The sequence below is a fragment of the Nelumbo nucifera genome, chromosome 7, assembly GCF_055504915.1.
Source record: "Nelumbo nucifera cultivar China Antique chromosome 7, China Antique-T2T, whole genome shotgun sequence".
Lineage (NCBI taxonomy): Eukaryota > Viridiplantae > Streptophyta > Magnoliopsida > Proteales > Nelumbonaceae > Nelumbo > Nelumbo nucifera.
Window position 1 is genome coordinate 41031421 of NC_142655.1, and position 22376 is coordinate 41053796.

General features: G+C 39.3%; 1 pseudogene; it reads left to right on the plus strand.

Moving 5' to 3' along the window:
• Positions 1-1696: 1696 nt before the first annotated feature.
• LOC148790410 (uncharacterized) overlaps positions 1697-22376 on the plus strand; it is a 33906-nt pseudogene continuing 13226 nt past the window's right edge.

Sequence of the window (22376 nt, forward strand, 5' to 3'; positions counted from 1 at the left end):
GTTCAAGAATGATCCTTGAAAATATGATTTTCTAAATAGGGAATGCGATTCCCAGTTGAAGGGAGAGAAAAATTTATGAAATTCACCCCCTTATTCCGCAATCTTTGGGCGTCCATTCGATGGATCTCTCATCCCTTCAGGAATCACCTCAATTTGTCTTGGCAAAATCAAAATGCGGTGAAACCCTTTCCCCAAAATTTCAATCAGCCAGAAAAGAAATCTAATCTGGAGGAGCTGATGACCAAGTTCATAGCATGTGCTGAAACGAGATTTCAGAACCAAGAGGCATCGATCAAGAACTTGGAAACTCAAGTGGGGCAACTGGCACAGATGATATCTTCTAGAGTTCAAGGCACTTTACCTAGCAATACCGAAGTTAATCCAAGAGAGCAGGTGCAAGCCATTACCTTGAGGAGTGGCAAGGAGCTATAAGAAGTGGAGAAGAAAGCAAGGTGAGTGCAACCCTAGAAACCGAAAAGAAGGAGGAAGAGCAATCTGATTCAAAGAAAGAGAAAAGTCAACAGCCGCAAGTACCATTTCCGAATAGGCTAAAGCAACACAAATTAGAAAAGGAATTCGGTAAGTTTCTTGAAATTTTTAAGAGTTTACGTATTAACATTCCTTTTGCAGATGCTTTATCCCAGATGCCACACTATGCAAAGTTCCTAAAGGAGATATTGGCAAACAAAAGGAAACTAGGAGACGTGGCTACAGTTGCACTATATGAAGAATGTTCAGCAATCCTTCTCAACAAGTTGCCTCAAAAACTAAAAGATCCAGGGAGTTTCACTATTCCTTGAATTATAGGTAGTTTGAAAATTAATAAGGCACTATGTGATTTAGGAGCTAGTATAAATTTGATGTCATATTCGGTTTTTAAGAAATTGGGGATGGGTGAACCCCAACCCACTAGAGTTGCATGCAATTAGTTGATAGGTCCATCAAGCATCTTAGGGGAATCATAGAAGATGTACTTGTTAAAGTTGACAAATTCATTTTTCCCGTGGATTTCATAGTTTTAAACATGCAAGAGGACGTTGATGTCCCACTTATCCTAGGGCGACCCTTCCTAGCTACAGGAAAGGCAATGATTGATGTGCAACAAGGGAAACTCAGTCTTAGGATTCAAGATGAGGAAGTAATTTTTAAAATGTCTGATCCTATGAAACATGCACCTTCTAGTGATGATTCCTGCTATATGATTGATGTCATTGATTATGCTGTTGGTGACTGTTTTCAGGTTAACAGATCGGCCGATCCCCTTGAGCTATGCATACAGGATGGAGAATCCATAGTGGGAGAAAATGAAGAGATTCAAAGCATGGCAGCATACCTGAATGCCAATCCGCAGTTTCAAGGGAAGGGGTTCATCAAGTTGGAGAGCTTGGATAGACCTTCGATGCCAAAAAGCAAGCCTTTGATCGAAAAGTCGCCCACCCTTGAGCTGAAGCAACTCCCACCGCATTTGGAGTATGCTTTCTTAGAAGCACCTTTAGCCCTACTAGTGATCATATCAGCAGCCTTGTCCCCTCTGCAGAAAGAAAAACTATTACGGGTGTTAAGAGAACATAAAACAGCTCTGACTTGGAAGATAGCAAACATCAAGGGCATCAACCCATCCATATGCACTCACAAAATTCTGATGGAAGATGGAAGCAAGCCCTCGGTTCAGCCCTAGAGACGCCTGAACCCAAACATGAAGGATGTGGTGAAGGCCGAAGTAATCAAGCTGTTAGATGCAGGCATTATCTATCCGATCTCCGACAGCTCATGGGTGAGTCCAGTGCAAGAAGTGTCGAAGAAAGGTGGCATGACCGTGGTACCGAATGCTAAGAATGAACTCATACCGACTAGGACCATTACCGGGTGGCGAGTGTGCATTGATTACAGAAAATTAAATGAAACCACATGCAAGGACCACTTCCCTCTACCCTTCATTAATCAGATGTTAGAGAGGCTAGCCGAACATGAGTACTATTGTTTCTTAGATGGGTATTCGGGCTATAATCAGATTCAGATTTCACCGGAAGATCAGGAGAAGACCACCTTCACATGTCCCTACGGTACCTTTGCCTACAGGAGGATGCCATTCGGGTTATGCAATGCTCCAGCAACTTTTCAGAGGTGCATGATGGATATATTTTCTGATATGGTTGAGAAGTTTATGGAGATCTTCATGGACGATTTTTCAGTCTTTGGCTCTTCCTTCGATGCATGTTTAAATAACTTGGAGAATGTACTCAAGCGGTGCAAGGAAACTCATCTAGTGCTGAACTGGGAGAAATGTCATTTCATTGTGCAAGAAGGCATTGTGCTTGGACATAAGGTTTCATAGAGAGGGATTGTGGTTGACAAAGCCAAGGTGGAGACAATTGAGAAGTTGCCGCCACCAACATCCGTCCATTCTGTGAGAAGCTTCTTGGGACATGTAGGATTCTACAGTCGGTTCATCAAAGATTTCTCCAAGATAGCTAAGTCGTTGTCCAATTTGCTTCAGAAAGATGTGCCCTTCGATTTCACAAAGGAATGCCTACAAGTGTTCAACATCCTAAAGGACAAGCTAATTAATGCCTCGATCATAATAGCACCGGATTGGACTCTTCCTTTCGAGCTGATGTGTGATGCGAGTGATTCAGCAGTGGGGGTTGTTTTACGACAAAGAATGAACTAACACTTTCAACCAATTTATTATGCTAGCAGGACCTTGAATGGAGCTCAACAGAATTACACCACAACAGAGAAAGAACTACTAGCGGTAATTTTTTCTTTTGATAAGTTTCATTCATATCTAATCTTGTCCAAGGTTGTTGTGTATATAAATCAACCAGCATTAAGACACCTACTCGCAAAGAATGATGCCAAACCAAGGTTGATAAGGTGGATTCTGCTGCTGCCAGAGTTTGATGTTGAGATCTGTGACAAGAAGGGTACCGAGAACCTAGCTGCTGATCATCTTTCCCGGTTAGAGAATGCAGACTTGGAAGGGAAGATAACCAGCACCTTCCGAGATGAGTTTCCGGATGAGTAGCTCTATTCTATTCAGGTAGACACATCTCCTTGGTATGCTGATTTTGCCAATTATCTTGCTGGAAATGTTCTCCCTTCTAATCTTTCATATCAGTAGAGGAAGAAATTCTTCTTTGATGTGAAACACTATTTGTGGGAGGACCCCTTTCTGTATAAACTTTGTGCAGATCAGATCATTAGGAGGTGTGTTCCCAATGAGGAGATGGAGTCGGTGCTCCGCTATTGCCATGATCGAGAAGCGGGAGGCCACTTCGGAGCCAACTGCACTGCAGCCAAGGTATTGCAATCAGGTTTCTATTGGCCAACCTTGTTCAATGATGCTCACAGGTATGTGTCCACATGTGACCAGTGCCAAAGGACAAGTAATATCTCTCAACAGAATGAAATGCCTCTTACTAATATATTAATCTGTGAAATTTTTTATGTATGGGGTATAGACTTCATGGGACCATTCCCAAATTCTTTTGGGAACAAATACATCCTATTTGTTGTTGACTATGTGTCCAAATGGGTGGCAGCCATGGATTTACCCACAAATGACTCTAGGAGAGTAGTTCACTTCCTCAAAAAGCTATTCACTCGATTCGGCACACCTCACGCCATAATTAGTGATAGGGGAACTCATTTCTGCAACACCCAATTTGAGCGGTTGATGCGAAAATATGGTGTTATGCATAAATTAGCAACCCCATATCACCCTCAAACCAGTGGCCAAGTCGATTTAGCTAATAGGGAACTCAAAAGAATTTTGGAGAAGACAGTAGACTCCTCTAGGAAGGACTGGTGAATCAAGCTAAATGATGCATTGTGGGCATATAGGACTGCATATAAAACACCCATCGGCATGTCCCCATATAGGTTGGTCTTTGGAAAATCATGTCATTTACCTGTTGAACTTGAGCATAAGGCATATTGGGCCCTGAAGTTATTAAATTTTGATTTGCAGGCAACAGGAGCACAGAGACGAATGCAGTTGATGAGATGGATGAATTCTGACTTGCAGCTTATGAGAATGCCAAGCTCTACAAGGAAAGAACCAAACGATGGCATGACAAGAATGTATTAAGGCGTGACTTTCAGGTGGGACAGCAAGTGCTATTGTATAATTCACGCCTCCGGTTGTTCCCAGGCAAGCTGAAATCGAGGTGGTCTGGACCCTTCACCATCTCACAAGTTTTCCCTCATGGAGCTGTAGAGGTAACACACCCGACACAAGGCACATTCAAGGTCAATGGTCAGCACCTAAAGCCATATATAGTGGATGGGACATTACCTGCCCCATCAACTGTATACCTAGATGAACATTGATGCCACTAGACTATCGAGCTTCAAACAGAAAATAAGCGCTTATTGAGAGGCAACCCAATGCTGATAAGTAGTTCTTATTTTTATTTGTTTTTCTGTTTTTCCTTTTTCCGTATCATTTGAGCTTTTTTTTTCTAGGATTTGAATTTCGCAGATTGCTGATTACACCTAGTGTATCATTCTCTCCTCCTTCCTAGTTTCTTTTGATTCTCAGCAGCTAGAAGGGCCAAACGGAAGAGCCAATTCAGAATTCAGCACGCTCTTCAGGGAAGTTCTCTAAACCCCTTTTATTGCTTGAAGTCCCACTGCCCTCATTGCTGAATTCATCTTCAAATTATATGAACATTGAGGGCAATGTTCATGATAGTTCTGCACCTCAATCACCCCAATACTTACATGCATCGATAGGCCGAATAAACTGGAATTCCCCTGATATTTATTGCTGTCTATAAGGTGAACTCGAAGAGGGAATACGATGAGTTAAAGGAAACCATTGTAAGTGCTAGAATTCATTCCTGTGAATTATCTAATTGATCACAATACATGAGGTTAAGGAAGCTGAATAAGACATCATGACCAACACTAATTTTACTCATGAGTATAGGGCTCTTGATTGAAATCTTAATGAACACTCGAGCCATTAGTGCACTTCATGAACTGTTCATGCATGAATTTCAAAAATTGCAAAAAGAAAAAAAAGAGAAGAAGAAAAAGGGACAAAGTCCAGATGACTCCGCTGTCATGAGCTGAATAGTAAAACTAGCGGTTTATGATATGAGTTCAGTCCCAACTCCGCTATTCCAAGCTGAATAGTAAAACTAGCAACTTGGAATATGAGTACTGTTATCTGCCTCTAGCCTGTGATCCGTGTGAGATGGAGCATAAAATGCACTCACACCAAAAAAAAAAAAGAAGAAAAAAAAGAAAGAAAAGAATTTGGTGATGGCTGAGGTTCAAAGGGACAAAAAAATATGGTTGAACATTCAATTTAGTGCATTGACAGGATTTGAGACCAAGCTCGAGGTGATGGTTAGTTATGGCGGTGAAGGAACTGCTATATACAGTGAATGGAATTAAGTGCTGGAGCATGAAGAACCTCATGTTTCCCCTTCCTTGGCTCTTATGTATGTGGTAAGAGTGGCCAATCATGGGGATGAATCAGAGTGCTTATGCAAGATTTCTGATCACTAAGCGCATTCTCATCCAAAAATTCACTCGATAGGTGAAAATAATCTGGGGGATGATCAGTTTATGGGTAATGTAACCTTTGCTTGAGGACAAGCAAAAGTTTAAGTGTGGGGGAGTTTGATGTGTGCGCAGGCTACACATCATTTTTATTGTTTTATACATGGTTTTCATGATGATTTTCATGATTTTTTACCCTAATTGATAATGATTTCAGGAAATCAAGAGTTTGTGACAGTTTAGGGTGAAGATAGCATAAAGACATTCTGAAGGGCGAATAGGGAAGCATTTCGGCCCATCTAGAAGAAAGACCCAGCTGAGAATCAAAACGAGATCACTTCGGCCCATAAAGAAGAAAAACCCAATTTGAAACCCTATGGGGGACACCAAGGAGAGAGCCCAGCCAAAACCCTCCAAGAGAAGCATTTCGGCCCACCAAAGAGGGAGGCACAACTGCAGCCCAATTCGCAGCCCTAGGGAGACCCCAAAATGGTGGCTGCTTTTAGAGAAGAGAGAGAAGGCTGAAGGGGAGAGTATAAAGAAAAGAAAAAAGAAGAGATTAGGGTCCGAACCCGTGAAAGCAAATTGAAGAAGAGAAGTACTAGAGAAGGAAGGAGGCTGTTGAATGCGAATTGAAGAAGAATCACATCAAGGAGATCGAAGATTGATGCAAGGATCATAGGTTGTCTTCTTCTTTGGTTCTGCATATTTGGTAACCTAGATTCAGCTAGGGTTTAATGGGTTTTTGTTATTGAATCTTTCTTTCTTGCTATTATTCGATTGATTGGATTCGTTCTTGGTATTTCTTGATTAGGGTTTTCAATTGATAGAATAATCTTGGCCGAATTGTTCTTATTTCTTGGATTGCTTGAATTGCTTGAGAAAGAGTTTAGGTAATCAGATCAACTGATCAAGAAAACGGATCTAATGCATCTTAGAGATAATATGCATGGTTCGTTTGGTGTTCATTCATACCTAAATTGATGCCCTTCGAATTTTTTGTTCTTAATGCATCTATGGGGATTAAATTCTTGATAGAGATATAGGAATTGTCACCCATAGATAGAGTGGGTGTGCTCGAGAGTGGCTGCTCATACCATTAGGGTTTCCCCAAACCATGGCTGAATTCCACATCGATTGAATAACTTAATGGTTTAATTACTGAACCGATTCTGCTAGTGTTTACATACAGCTTTTCTTCTCATTGCATGAAGGTGGTTTGATCCGAAACTGATTAGGGTAGCTTGCTAATTAGGAATTAGGCTTTTTATTTGTTTAATATTTCGATTTATCAGATAACAAAAGGTTGATTCAGTGATAGTAGTTGTTGGATCAATCCTCGTGGGAACGATACTCTTCTCATCATTGTATTACTTGATCAGCTAGTGCACTTGCTAGTGTAATCTATACGCATCACCTATCTACTATACTAGAAAAGTGTTTATAGACGTAGAGACTAGATATCTAAACCTGGAAAAAGTTGTTTTGGCCCTAGTGATCTCTGCTCGCAAGCTCAAACCCTACTTCCATGTTCACAATATTCATGCACCAATCAACCCTCCAAGCAAGTGTTATAGAAGCCTGGGGCCTTGGGACACTTGACAAGGTGGACCATAGAACTTGGTAAGTTCAACCTCCACTGTGCACCCTGACCTGCCTTCATGACCCACATCTTGGCTGGCTTCGTAGCTAAATGCACCTTCTCCATCCTGGATCCCATCAATGGAGTTGTCAACCTAGACTCTTCATGTTGACAACCCTTTGAACCAATAGGGGAGCGGTGTTGACCTCCTTCTCCTCGGACCAGATAACCTTGCCCTAGAGCATGCTCTTTGGTTTGACTTCAAGGCCTCCAACAATGAAGCAAAATATTAGGTACTTATTACTAAACTTTGCCTTGTGGTTAGTGCAACATGCATAGAGGCCTTTAATGATTCCCAACTAGTAATGAACTAGGTCAACAACGAGTTTGCAACTCAGAAGCCCACCATGGCCATTTACTTGAAGAAGGTACCTTAGTCAAATACGATGGCTAATCCAAGAGACCATTTCTAGACTTGAACACTTCTCCATTCGTCAAATACCTCAGTCAGAGAATGTTTAAGTTGGCATCTTATCCTTGCTAGCTAGGTTATCATGCTCTGATCTTGGAGGCAACTTTGCTATTTTTTTACACAAACTCAACCTTCTTGGAAAGACCCTATCTCTTGCTTCCTTCATAAAGGCGCCCTTTTAGATGACTGAGCCGATGCCAAGAAGGTTGCACACAGGATGACCTAATATTGCATCATTAGAGGAGATCTGTACTAAAGATCACATACTCCGCCTTATATTAAATGCCTCACCCTCAACAATGCAGATTATGTGCTTTGAGACATCGGGCAACTCATACGAAAGTGCGACCATTGTTAGAGGCACTCCAACATGCTTCATCAACCTATGATCCCACTAACACCGATTTGTAGCCCCTGACCTCTTTCCCAATGGGTGATGGATATCATTGGCCCGTTCCCTCTTGCTACTAACCAAAAGAAGTTTCTCTTCATTGCCATCGACTTTCATGAAGTGGGTTAAGGCTGAACCCTTAACGTGGATCACTACCAAGAATTTACAAGGGTTCTTTTGGAGGTCAATCTGTTGCTTTGGTATCCCTTTGGTCCTGATCACTAACAATGAATCCTAATTCATAGATAGGAAGTTCAAATGATACTGCAGAGAGTTCAGCATCGAGCATTGCACCACTGCACGCTATTACCTGCTAAGCAATGACCATACCAAAGTCACCAATTGCACCATCATGCATGGTTTGAAGACACGCCTGGACCAAGCTAAAGGAAGATAGGTCGAGGAACTCCCAAGTGTCCTTTAGGCGTATGCACCACTTCAAACTACAACCAGGGAGGCTCCATTTAACCTCACCTTTGGATCCAAAGAAGTGATCCTGATGGAGGTCGGATACCCTACACTTTGAATCAAACTCTACAATAGGTTAAAGCAAAACAGAAAGTGCAACAAAAATGTTCTACATTGCATTGATATGTTTCTACATAGCTCTAGCTTGGCATACCAACCCTTGCAACTTCAGAAGAAAAGGAGAGAAGAAGACATGAGGAATGAACTAGGAAACAAAAAAGGAAGGGAAAAAGGTCACAACACTTAAAGACTCAATGATTAGTTAGAGGATCATTTATGTCTTCCTACACACCATCTTTAGCTTACCTAGTGACCTTGCCCTCCTCATCCTCGTCACGCTTTTCCTTGGCCTGTAGTTCTGTTAGACAGTTTTGTATGCCCTTAGCTTCAATCAAAATGATGTACTTTATGAGTTTATTGTAAATGAATAAAGATACATATTTGATTCATGTTCCCTTGGTATGTTTCTGTGTAATACCCTTAAACTGGACACTTAATGAGACTCGTGTTAGTTTAGAATGTTCACAGCCAGTGGGTTGGTCTGGGGAGACCTATCCTGACAAGGCTGACACTGTGGTGCCACCAAGTCGGTTGGGGTGGCCTGTCTCAGCTGCCAGGGTGAGACCCTAGGCACATACAGTGTAGGATTAATTGAATCTTTGAACTGGACCAGATTTCCAGTATTGCCCTGGACCTTGGAGATTGATGGGCAAAACTGGAAAGTTACACTCGACCCCTAGACTCGATTATGATATTGTACTAGGTGTCGGATTGGGCTGTCTTTGATGTACCAATCAGTGAGATCCTTAGCGGGGGTCAAAACCTGGGTATGTTGGGACAGTCCGAGAATTCATCTGAGTGGGTGATCATAGTGACAGGATCAGCCCCTTTGTCGGACAAAGGTAATGATCAGGGATGCACTCTCACTGATGGAAGCCAAGACTGCCGGTAGCCGATTTCAATCGTTGAGATTTGTTTTTTGCAAAGTATATTTTATATGAGATATAAAAGTATATATGTTATGGTTTCTAAAAGGTTTGCAAAAGGTTTTAATTCCCGGGATCCATATAAGTGGAGAGTGCAACACTGTTCCTTGCAGCCGAGGGAGAGGTCCTCTCTTGTCGGGCAGTGTATGATCATTATGGGCTGAGAGGTTAAGTGTAAGACCATTGAGGATAACACCTGATGGGCTAATCTTGCATCTGCCCACAGTCCCTGGGTGTTACAAGGTGGCTTGGCCCAGGGACCACTTAGTGTAAGTGTTGGGCCCATAGAGCCCATTTGATGGGTTTCAGGGGGTACACTGTCTTCAGCAGTGCATTCGGCCAGGCCTTGTAACAAAGGCTGGGCTGAACCCATGTGGCTGATGTGTAGATCAATGCTTGGGTCCCACGCCATACAAGGAAGCCCAACTGGGCAGTAGTTTGGAAGGTTTTTTGAGTACATAACCTTAAATGGGCCTTAAGCCCATTTCGAATTGGGCGGATTTAATCAGTCATTTAAAGGGGGCGAATTCTGAAGTGGGTCAGCTAAAAGGATTGGGCTTAGACCCTATCCACTCAGAGAGTCCAAGATCTAAATGAGATTTAGATCTAGAAACCTCCTAATTATATTAGGAGATAGCTGATCTGATCTGCAGATAAGATAAGGATTATCCCTTATCACTAAGGGACTTCTAACCCAAATATGATTTGAATTAGCAACTCCTGATCTGATTAGGAGCTGACCCCTTTGAGATTATAAAAGGGGAAGGGGGCGGCAGCCTTTTATGATCATCAACAGCATTCTTCTCTTAAAGAAAGAGAGATTGAGAGATTTCCTGCATACTGCGAATTCTCTCCTGCCGCCACCTTCCTGCCATTGCCATTCCTTCAGTTCGATCTCCAGTTCTTGGGAGCAATCAAGATTTGATCTTGATCTCAATCTTTTGGGAAAAGATTGGTTGGAGCTGTACTCACAAGCTGTCCAGTTGATTCTTGCGAAGGGTCAAGTTCTTTTGAAGAACATTGTTGATTCTGCTCCATCATTCACTGCGCCATCTTCAGTGGGAGCAGATTTTGGATCCTTTCTTGGGCGTGAACACCTCCATTGGGAGATAGTATTTCTCCGTATCAGGTATAATCCTCTTCCACTCCTTTTGGTTCAGATCCGGTTCAGTTTATGGTTCAAGATTGATCCTTGAAAATATGATTTTCTAAATAGGGAATACGATTCCTAGTTGAAGGGAGAGATAAATTTGCGAAATTCGCCCCTTATTCCGCAATTCTTTGGGCGTCCATATGATGGATCTCTCATCCCTTTAAATTCTGGCTCGTTCTGTGCGAAGGATGCAATGCCAAAGATTGCCTTGGCTACCTCTAGAAACACATCAACCACTTTCCTTTGACAGCGTGTGAAGCAAAATACATCGGAGTCAGCAAAGTAGTCATCCAACTCCTACTAATATTGTTTCAAGGTGTAGAACTCCTCGATGGTTCAGGCTCTAGCCTCCCCAGCTGCACATAAACTTGCCTCTTCGGTCGCCTTCACAATAGGCTCTACAACCATTGACAGCTGCTTTTTCAACTCCATGATCCAATGGTGAAGCTTCTTCTCCTTGGCCTTTGCCTTGACCTTCTCTGTCTCCAACTACAAGTGGGCAGTCTTCAACTTACCCTCCATGCCTTCAATGAACCAAGACATTCTCTTCATCCAACATGAATGACCAAGCAAACACTTTGCAAATAGCACAGACAAACTATTAATCTACCAAAATTCAGAACTAGAAAGTCATCATCAAACAAACAACAAATTACCTACACGGTCGAGGATGAAGACAACCTAGGATGAGAACCCTAGCTGAACTCACAAGCGCTTCCACTCAAAATGACAATGTGAAATAGCTCACCTTTCACCTTATATAGAGATAGCCAATGGTCAGATCAAGGTTAGTCGATGGCCTAGATTGAGCCCCGCACTTCGTGCACATGCGTGAGCTCGAGAAGATGAAATGACATGACCTGAAGGCCACCCATTCAAATATCAAAATTCAAATCTTCTCCCGTTGCCCATGATCATTGTTTCAAGACCAGTCCAACCATGATTCACGTGGCTCAACCACAACTCCAAGGCACAACCAAGTTCCATAGTTGAGCATCTTAAGAGCTCATCCTCTAGACTTCGGCCAAGAACCTCCCTCCTCAACTTCAGAACTGAGGGGTTGGTGATGGGGTTGTACCAAAATTCAGAACTAGAAAGTCATCATCAAACAAACAACAAATTACCTGCACGGTTGAGGATGAAGACAACCCAGGATGAGAACCCTAGCTGAACTCTCAAGCGCTTCCACTTAAAATGACAATGTGAAATAGCTCACCTTTCACCTTATATAGGGATAGCCAATGGTCAGATCAAGGTTAGTCGATGGCCTAGATTGAGCCCCGCACTTCGTGCACATGCATGAGCTCGAAAAGATGAAACGACATGACCTGAAGGCCACCCATTCAAATATCAAAGTTCAAATCTTCTCCCGTTGCCCATGATCATTGTTTCAAGACCAGTCCAACCATGATTCACGTGGCTCAACCACAACTCCAAGGCACAACCAAGTTCCATAGTTGAGCATCTTAAGAGCTCATCCTCTAGACTTCGGCCAAGAACCTCCCTCCTCAACTTCAGAACTGAGGGGTTGGTGATGGGGTTATACCCCAGATTGGTTGAATTACCACGTGGACACTGACGTGGCTAAAGAGTTGGCCATGAGCTTTCCCATATTGGCGATGTGATGCACCATCATGTTAGAGGCAGCTGTTGCAATGCATAACAGAAACCTTGGTCCAAGATGGGATACATGGAGAACAACGACCACCACATGGCCTCCCATGACGAGGGGCACAAAATTGCCCCAAGACCTCGGCCAAAGGCCATCTTGATCCACACCACACATCCCAAAAAGTGAGGAGCACAACGGCACCACCCAACGGGTATTTAAGGGCACAAAACATGAGGTCTCTCTCTCTTGATTCTCTCAACACTCTAGCTCTCTTGTTCTTCAGGTTTGTTCATCTCAGACCAGCTAAGCCTAGCTGACTACCCTTCCCTTACTTATTGACTTGAGCATCGAAGTGCTCCTTCCTAGGGAACCAGCTTAAGGCCTCTGAATTCGGTTTCTCATAGGTCGTCAGATTCTCTTTAATTTGTCCTACACAACTCACCCTAAACATCTCATCTCATGTAGATGTCTACCATGGCTTATCTAGTTCGGCCTTGCCAACCTAGCAGGACCTTAGGAGCCACCTAACTTCTAATCTTCACCATTCAGCCTTTAGTCATTAAATCTCAGCCTTACATAATATTGGGTGCCCTCTCCTTTTCCTCTCAGCCTTAGGAACAACCCAGAACCATCCTAATCCTTCATTAGAAACCCTAGGGCACTCATATCTTTTCTAAAACCTAGCTGCCTCCCCCCTCTTTCTCTCTAATCCCAATTTTATCCACCCTTCTCTATAAAAAGGACCTATAGGCTCCTAAGAAAGGGTTGGATGCTGCTCCCAGGTAAGACGAAAGGCTGATATTGAGAAGTTCAAGGGAAGAGGAAGAGGAGAACGCCCAGGCAAGATGAGGGGTTCCAACTTGCAGTTCGCCAACACCACTACTGCCACCTCTAGAATCGGATCCCAACAATTTCTGCTTTACTTTAGATTTAATTTCTATTCTTTTCAATTCCAGGTTCGTTATTTACTTTATGCAATTTATTTTCCTTCCATTTGATTTTCATTTTGCTTTCTGCAGATCTGCAATTCAGCCAGGTTAGACGGAAGGCCTAGCTTGAGAAGTTCGAGGGTCAATGAAGAGATCGGGAGACTGCTACCTCTGATCGGATTAAAGATTTTTATTCCCTTTCTTTTGTTCATTTATTTTTGTATTTATTTTTGTTTATGCACTTTTAATTTTCAGTACTATTCGAATTCTATATTTTTCTTATGTTAATTAATTAATTTTTTTATTTTTGCACTTCCCCCTTGTGTTCTATTGTCCGGATTGGAGTTTATTTTAATTTTTCCCTTACTGCTCTGTGGATATGACCCATTCTCACCCCATTGCTTTAGTAATTGTTTGAGAATGGAAAAGTTTTATAAATAATTAAACTGGTGTTCCGAAGTGATTAACAACACTCTTCCGAACACACCAAGTTTTTAGCGTCGTTGCCAGGGAAGCAAAGAGAAAATTTTTTATTTACTTTATCTGGATCTGTTTAATTATTTTTATTTTCATTTTATTACTTAATCCGTTATCTCATTTTAATTCATGTTTCTCTTTGATTCTGCAGGACGGAATAGCGAAAGGTGGGGTACCGAAGCATTGCGGGACTGCGGGAGAGAAGAGAAGAGAAGAGAAATTGGATTGCATTTCAGGTGTAGTCATTCCATTTTATTTTTAATTTTTTAATTTTTATTTTTCAACTCCTTTTTTTGGTATAATAGTGATTTTCAAATTTTTTTATTACTTTTTTTTAGATCTGATTTATTTTTTTTAGTATTATCTTTCTTCCATTTTGTTTCTAAATCTATTCTTCTTTCTTTATTTTAATTTCTTGTTCGATTTTTTTGCTTTATTAGGTTTGTGTTTTTCTTTTATTTCAGATTTAAAAAACAAAAAAAAAATCATTTATTTTATTTTATTTATTTTTGTAGCATATTTTTCGTTCATTAATTTTATTTTCGTATTAATTTTTAGATTTGTGTTTTTCTTTTATAAAAAATGAAAAAATATAAATTAAAAAATTTCATATATTTTTTCTTTTTTTATTTTATTTTTGTTTTAATTTTTTTTAGTTTTGTATTTTTCTTTTATTTTATCTATTTCTTGCATAATTTTCTTTTTGATCATTTTATTTTCAGTTTAATTTTTAGATTAGCAATTAGTTTGTCAGAATTTATTTTTGGTAGTTGTAATTCTATTTAGCACAATAAATTGTTGTTTTATTTTTTTTTTTGCAATTATTATTTGTTGCTTTATTTAATTTCTTTTCTTTTAGTTGTTTAATTGAATAATTAATTGCTATATAGGAAATTATTGAAACTTTCGAATTTGAGTTTAAATTTCAAATCTGAATTTAAATTTTAATTTTAATTTGAATCTGAATTTGAATTTGAATTTGAATTTCAAATTTTGAAATTTAAATTTTAAATTTTTTAATTAAAAAAATTGAAAAGAAAAAAAAAGTTAAAAAATTAAAAAATATATTCAAATTTAAATTTTAGGAATTTAAATTTCAAAATCTGAATTTGAATTTAAACTCCCAAAAATTTAAATTTTGATTTAAAAAAAATCGAAAAATAATTTCTAAATATTTTTCTTGCATTTTCATTCCATTATTTAGGGTTTGATATTCTAGAGCATACATCATATAGGTTTATTTATTTGCTGAAATTATTATTGTTAGTTGTGAATGTGTTAGGTGCTCTTTTTATTATTTTAATTGTTCCTTTTGCTTAGTTGTTTGTTTTATTATTTTAGGTTTAATTGCTGAATTTCATTTTAGAAATAAGTGTTCATGCTTTGTAGTTAGCTGCGTTTGTTTTGTTTATTTTGTTTTTTCATTAACCCACTTAAGGGCACCCAACTTAAATAAGATAAGGTGGGGATTTCATCACCCTTCCTTGGCCCAAAAATCACCACCCTTCACATGCGGTTTACCCTAACCCTAATTTAAAATTTGGATAGCAAGATCTTCTAGGGAAACCTCACATTTGGTTCAAAAGTGTGCTGAATTTTAGGGAAGCTTGTAATTACTTTCCATAACCGGCGGTTGGTGTCTAAGGAAAGAGGTTAAACGGCTACGCCTAATAAGGTTTTGTGATTACTTAATTAGGTCCTTGCGAGAGCAAGGGGATCCTCCCACTTCCCCACCTCTTACCTATCTAACCAAAGGAAGTGGTGTAATTTCAAGTGAACCCAAGGTCAGCCCTAGGTTGTGTGCTTTATTTGTTTGCAAAAAAAAATTAAAAATTCAAATTTGAATTTAAATTTTAAAATCTGAATTTGAATTTAAATTTCGAATTAAAAAAAAATAAGAGAAAATCAAAAATCAAAAAAATAATAAAAAAAAGAGAAAATTTCAAATGTTAAGTTTAAATTTCAAAATCTACATTTGAAATTAAACTCAAAATTTTAAATTCAAATAAGAAGAAAAGGGACTTCTGTGTTGTATGTTGCATGCTCCCCATGCCTTAGCAAATCCTAGGGTGCCTTTTAACTCGATCTTTTCACTCTTAACAAACCCTAGCCACCCCTATTTGCTAAATCCTCACCTTCCATCCCTTCTAATCTCGACCATCCATTCTAGGGCACTCTCTTTTTAGCATTCTAACCCTAGGAGCCACCTAACTTCTAATCTTCACCATTCAGCCTTTAGTCATTAAATCTCAGCCTTACATAATATTGGGTGCCCTCTCCTTTTCTTCTCAGCCTTAGGAACAACCCAGAACCATCCTAACCCTTCATTAGAAACCCTAGGGCACCCATATCTTTGCTAAAACCCAATTGTCGCCCCCTCTTTCTCTCTAATCCCAATTTTATCCACCCTTCTCTATAAAAAGGACCTAAAGGTTCCTGAGAAAGGGTTGGATGCTGCTCCCAGGTAAGACGAAAGGCTGATCTTGAGAAGTTCAAGTGTAGAGGAAGAGGAGGACGCCCGGGCAAGAGGAGGGGTTCCTACTTGCAGTTCACCAACACCACTACTGCCACCTCTAGAATCGGATCCCAACCATTTCTGCTTTAATTTAGATTTAATTTTTGTTCTTTTCAATTCCAGGTGATAGCTATAAATATATAACCCTAGCAAGTGCACTAGTTATCAAGTAGTATAATAATATCATTCCCACGGGGATTTAACAAAATAAGTATTAGAACCACAGTCTTCCCTAATTATTTAGATAATCGAAATTCAGATTTGAGCAAGAATTATTGAAAATAAAAACTAGAAAAAGAAAATAAAAACAAGGGTGATCACTAATCGAATATGCAAATGATGAAATCGCTAGGACTTTTGGTCCACCTAACCAATGTAATGAATATTGATGAGCCTGATTATCCAAGACTAATTGTCATTCCCATAAGTTGAGATTTTTCCAAATTTATTTAATATTCTCTCTCGAGATATACTAAACCTACACCCATCAGGTAACCCTTTGATCTCTCGAGTAGAGCTCTCAAGATGGAAGTGCATTAAGTCCAAGAAAACCATTAAATTCAGATGAATCATGTATATATATCTCTATATATCATTCAATTCACACTATGAATTATTCTGTCAATTATGTGAATTCCTCTCTCAATTCATTCACATAACTCACATCAATTAAGAGGTGGCCAACCTCTTAATTGCAATAAGCACAATAATTCATAGACTATATGGAAATCACAATCTTGGATAAATCAAGAAGATAAAAATATATTCATTAACATGGTTAGGCTTTCCATAGCCTTAGCAAAAAAACAAATTAGTTTGTGATGGAAGAATTAAAGCAAACAAAGGGGAAGAAAGAACTCTTGAATTCGCCCATGGTGCTGAGATCTCCTCTTCTTGCCGCCACCTTCTTCTTGAAGTTTCTTGAATTCTTGAACATTTCTTGAACCCTTCTTGACTGATTGCTCCTTGCTTCTTGATTCAAATCAGAAATTGAGTGATTCAGTGATGCCCTTAGCTGGTCTGCCCCCTCCTTTATATAGCTTAAAGGGGAGGGGGTGGTCTCCTACTTCCTCTTGAAGTTGATCTTTACAAGAATAGAAAGTCCTATCCTAATTATAATCTTATCTTTTTATCTAATGAACTCAATCCTCTTATCTCTCTAAGATTACATCAAGAATTTAGGTCTGGAATGACTCTTCTCAGTTTCTTGTTCTTGGATTCGTAATAGACCTCCTCTACGAATTGGGCTTCAGCCAGGCTTTTCTGCGAGTTGGGCTTCAGCTGCGGATTGGGCTTTCCTACAAAATTTCCCCGACTTCGGGCCCGGATTTGACTTCGATGCAGGCCGAATCAGCAAAAGCCCAAAATACGAAAGTTGTGGCTTTTTCACTGATCTTTCCAGTGGGTCTTGAATCAGCCCATTCGGAGTTCGGAGACGCGAGTTACGCCCAGATCACTAAACGATGTCGAAACTGTGAAAAATCATCTGATTTGTCTTTCTTTGCTCTTGATGCCTTCTTTCATGCCTTGAACAGAAATATGAGTCCAATTAGGTGCTAATTCAGTATAAAAGACAGAGTAGTTGGGGATAAAAATATGATAAATTCTCTTCTCATCACCAGGTTCGTTATTTACTTTATGCAATTTATTTTCCTTCCATTTGATTTTCGTTTTGCTTTCTACAGATATGCAATTCAGCCAGGTTAGACGGAAGGCCTAGCTCGAGAAGTTTGAGGGTCAATGGAGAGATCGGGAGACTGCTACCTCTGATCGGATTAAAGATTTTTATTCCCTTTCTTTTGTTCATTTATTTTTGTATTTATTTTTGTTTATGCACTTTTAATTTTTAGTACTGTTCGAATTCTATATTTTTCTTAGGTTAATTAATTAATTTTTTTTTATTTTTGCACTTCTCCCTTGTGTTTTATTGTCCGGATTGGAGTTTATATTAATTTTTCCCTTACCTCTCTATGGATATGACCCGTTCTCACCCCTTTACTGGATTAGTAATTGTTTGAGAATGGAAAAGTTTTATAAATATTTAAACTAGTGTTCTAAACATGCACTTGAATGGCCTCTCCATTTAATAATTTGTAAGGAATAGATTGAGGTAGAGATTCTATAATATCCATCTAAATTTTAAGCTGAGCAAATTGACCTCATTTCTCCATGTCCTTTGATGACACCTTAAATGGTTTACCTAACACCGATCCCACATTACAGGCGGCATTTGCATTCAGGTACACCACTGGGAGATCAAGTAATTTCACCTAGAGATCAGCATTGATGGGATGAGAGATCCATCATATGGATGGCCGAACCCTACAGGAAGGTTGGGCGAAATTTCAAAAATTTCTCTCTCCCACATGGGAATCACATTCCCTATTTTAGAAAGCTGCATTTTCAATGATCAACCTTGAACCTAAACCAGACCAGATGTGAAACCAAAAGGGAGTGGAGGGTTATACCTGATACAAAGTAACAATAACCTCCAATTAAGGTGTTCACGCCCAAGGAAACATCCAAAGACTGCTTCCACCAAAGATGACACGGTGCAGGATGAAGTAGAATCAATAGGATGACTCTTCAGCAAGAATCTGATGGAGGGCTAGTAAGCACGACTTCTGATTACCTTTTTCGCCAAAAGGTAATATCAAGAACACTTCTTGATCACTCCCACAGGTGGGGATCAAACCGGTATGGCGGCAAGAGCAGGAAAGAGTAGAAGACATGAGCAGCCGAACTACAGATTCTTCTCTCTTTGTAATCTCTGAACTGAGAATTGTATGTTGGAGGTTCTCCCTACTCCTCAATTTATAGCCTTTAAAGAGAGTATCTCCTAATCCCAGTAGGAGTTTCCTAATCCAAATATTGTATTTGGATCTGGACTCTCTTTAAGAGATAAGGATAATCCCTTATCTTATCTACAAATAAAGATCAACCCTCCTAATCTAATTAAGAGTTTCCTAATCCAAATTTTATTTGGATCTGAACTCTCTGAGTGGATAGGGACAATCCCTTATCTTATCTACTGATCTAAATCCTAAAACTGCCCCCTTTTAATTAATCTCATTAAGCCAGTTCGAATTGGGCTTTAGGCCCATTAAGTCTATCTACTCACTAGCCCCTCAATCTGCTGCCTAGTTGGTTATCCTTGTATGGCGTGGGACCCAAACATTGATCTACACATCAGCCACATGGGTTCAGTCCAGCCTCTGTTACAAGGCCTGGTCGAATTCATTGTAGAAAATAGTGAACCCCTAAGTCCATCACCATGGGCTCTTAATGAGCCCAACATTTACACTAAATGGTCATTGGGTCAAGCCATCTTATAAAAACCCAAGGACTGTGGGCAGATACAAGATTATCCCATCAGGTATTACCCTCAATGGTCTTACACTTAACCTCTCAGCCCATAATGATCAAACACTACCCGACAAGAGAGGATCTCTCCCTCGGTTGCAAGGTACAGTGCTGCACTCTCTACTCACATGTATCCCGGGAATTAAAACCTTTTGCAAACATTTTGAAACCATAATATATATATTTATATATATATATATATGCATATCTATATATAAATATATTTTAAAAAACAAATTTCAACAGTTGAAATCAACTACCAGTAGTTTTGGTTTCCATCAGAGAGAGTGCATCCCCGATCATTCACTTTGTCCGACAAAGGGGCTAATCTTGTCTCTATGATCACGCACTCAGATGAATTCTCGGACTGTCCCAACGTACCCAGGCTTTGACCCCTTCTAAGGATCTCACTGATTGGCATATCAAATACAACCCAATCCAACACCTAGTAAAATATCATAATCGAGTCTAGGGGTCAGGTTTAATATTCCAGTTTTGCCCATCTATCTCCAAGGTCCAGGGCAATATTGGAATTCTGGTCCGGTTTAGGGTTTCAAGAAAACCCACACTGCATGTACCTCAGGTCTCACCCTGGCAACTGAGACAAGCCACCCCAACCATCTTTGCAGCACATCAGTGTTAGCCTTGGCAAGATAAATCTTCCCAGATCTATCCAACGGCTGTGAAGATTCTAAACTAACACGAGTCTCATATGTGTCCAGTTTAAGGGTATTACACAGAAACACACCATAATAACATGAACCAAATATGTACTTTATTCATTTACATTAAATGTCATAATGTACATCATTCTGATTGGAGCTAAGGGCATACATTGTCTAACAAGCATAAGTGAAACTATAGGAGGTCGGTTGTTTGTTAGGATCAAGTTTCTGTAAAATAAGAAGATCATCCTCAAAAAGCCATGGCCGCTTCTTAAGTATTTGATATCTCTCGAAGGAATTTGGGGACTTGATGAGATATGAATCCATTGTGAAGTCCACAATCATAGAATTTGCAACTTTCCAAGACTTTGTGATTATTTCTTTCAAACCAACAATCTTTATTGGTTTGTCCATGAAAACCTTGAACACCAAACTGCGTTGCCATGCATTCCCATGAGAGGAATCTTCTTCTTTTGCTTTGATAGGTGTATTAGGATGCGGTAAAAGAAGCTTTGATGTTTCTTTCAAGAATTTTTCGTCCACCATGAAACAATGAAATTCAATGAGCATGGGAGGTTTAGGGAAACTTGCTCAATAGCAGGAGAGAGACCTACCTAACAGTAGAAGGGAGAGATTCAGTTTTTAATTCAGTGCTACTGATTGACCACACCATTTTGTTAATTCATTATTAAACTATATGACCTTAATCATTTTTCAATACAATTAATTCATGAATTAGGTTTGCCCCTACCTCTTCTAGCCCATTCTAATTGGTGTTGGAGGTGGTCTTGTTTGTAAATGACCAAACCATCTTAACCGGTTCTACTATTTGAAGCCAGGGTGGTTTGTCCAAGTGGTACAAAACTAGGTTCACTATTGGCCTAGAGGAGCCACCAAACTTCTAATCTTCACCATACAGCCTTTAGCCATTAAATCTCATCCTTACATAATATTGGATGCCTTCTTCTTTTTTTCTCAGCCTTAGGATCACCCTAAAACCATCCTAACCCTTCATTCTAAAGCCTAGGGCACCTATAGTTTTGCTAAAACCCAGCTATCGCCCCCACCTTTCTCTCTAATTCCAGTTATATCCAGCCTTCTCTATAAAAAGGGTCCCAGGGGCCCTATAGAAGGGGTTGGTCAATTCACCCAGGTAAGAAGGAAGGCTGATCTTGAGAAGTTCAAGGGTAGAGGAAGAGGAGGATGCTTAGGCAAGAGGAGGGGTTCCTACTTGCAGTTCACCAACACCACTACTGCCATCTCTGGATTTAAATCCCAACCATTTTTTCTTCAGTTTTAGAATTATTTTTTGTTCTTTAATTTTCAGTTTAATTTTTTTTTACTTCCTGCAAATTTATTTTTATTAGATTTAATTTGTGTTTCATTTCATTTTTGCAGATCTGAAATTCGGCTATGTAAGATGGAAGGCCTATTTCGAGAAGTTCGAGGATCGAAGGAGAGATCCAGAGACTATCACCTCTGATCGGATTCTCAGACATTTTTCTTTCATTCCTGTTATTTATTTACTCTTATGCAGTTGTTATTCTCAGTACTATTTGAATGTTGTTTTAATGAATTCCATTTTTTTAATTATTTAATATTTTATTTTTTGCAACTCCCACTTACGTTCTCTTTTCCCGGATCTAAGTACATAATTATTTTTCCCTCACTCCACTATGGATACGACCAATTGTCATCACTTTATTGTGTTAGTAGTTGTTTGAGAATCGGAATAAAATTATAAATGTTTAAACTGGTGTTCCGAAGTGTTTAACGACGCGCTTCTGAACAAACACCAAGTTTTTGGTGCCGTTGCCGGGGAAGCATGGAGAAAAATTTTTATTTACTTTTTCTAGATTTGTTTTATAATTTTTCTTTTTTGTTTTATTACTTAATCCATTATCTCAGTTTAGTTCTTGTTTCTTTTTTATTCTATAAGATGAAATAGCGAAAGGTGGGGTACCAGAGCGTTGCGGCGGGAAGGAAGAGAAGAGAGAAATTGGTTTGCACTTGAAGTATAGTCATTACATTTTATTTTTCATTTTCTTATTTTTATTTTCAAACTCCTTTTTTTAGTAGAATAGTGATTTTCAAATTTTTTTATTAATTTTTTAGATTTGATTTATTTATTTTTAATATTATCTTTCTTCCATTTTGCTTCTAGATCTATTCTTCTTTCTTTATTTTAATTTCTTATTCAATTTTTTTCTTAGGTTTGTGTCTTTCTTTTATTTCAGATTAAAAAA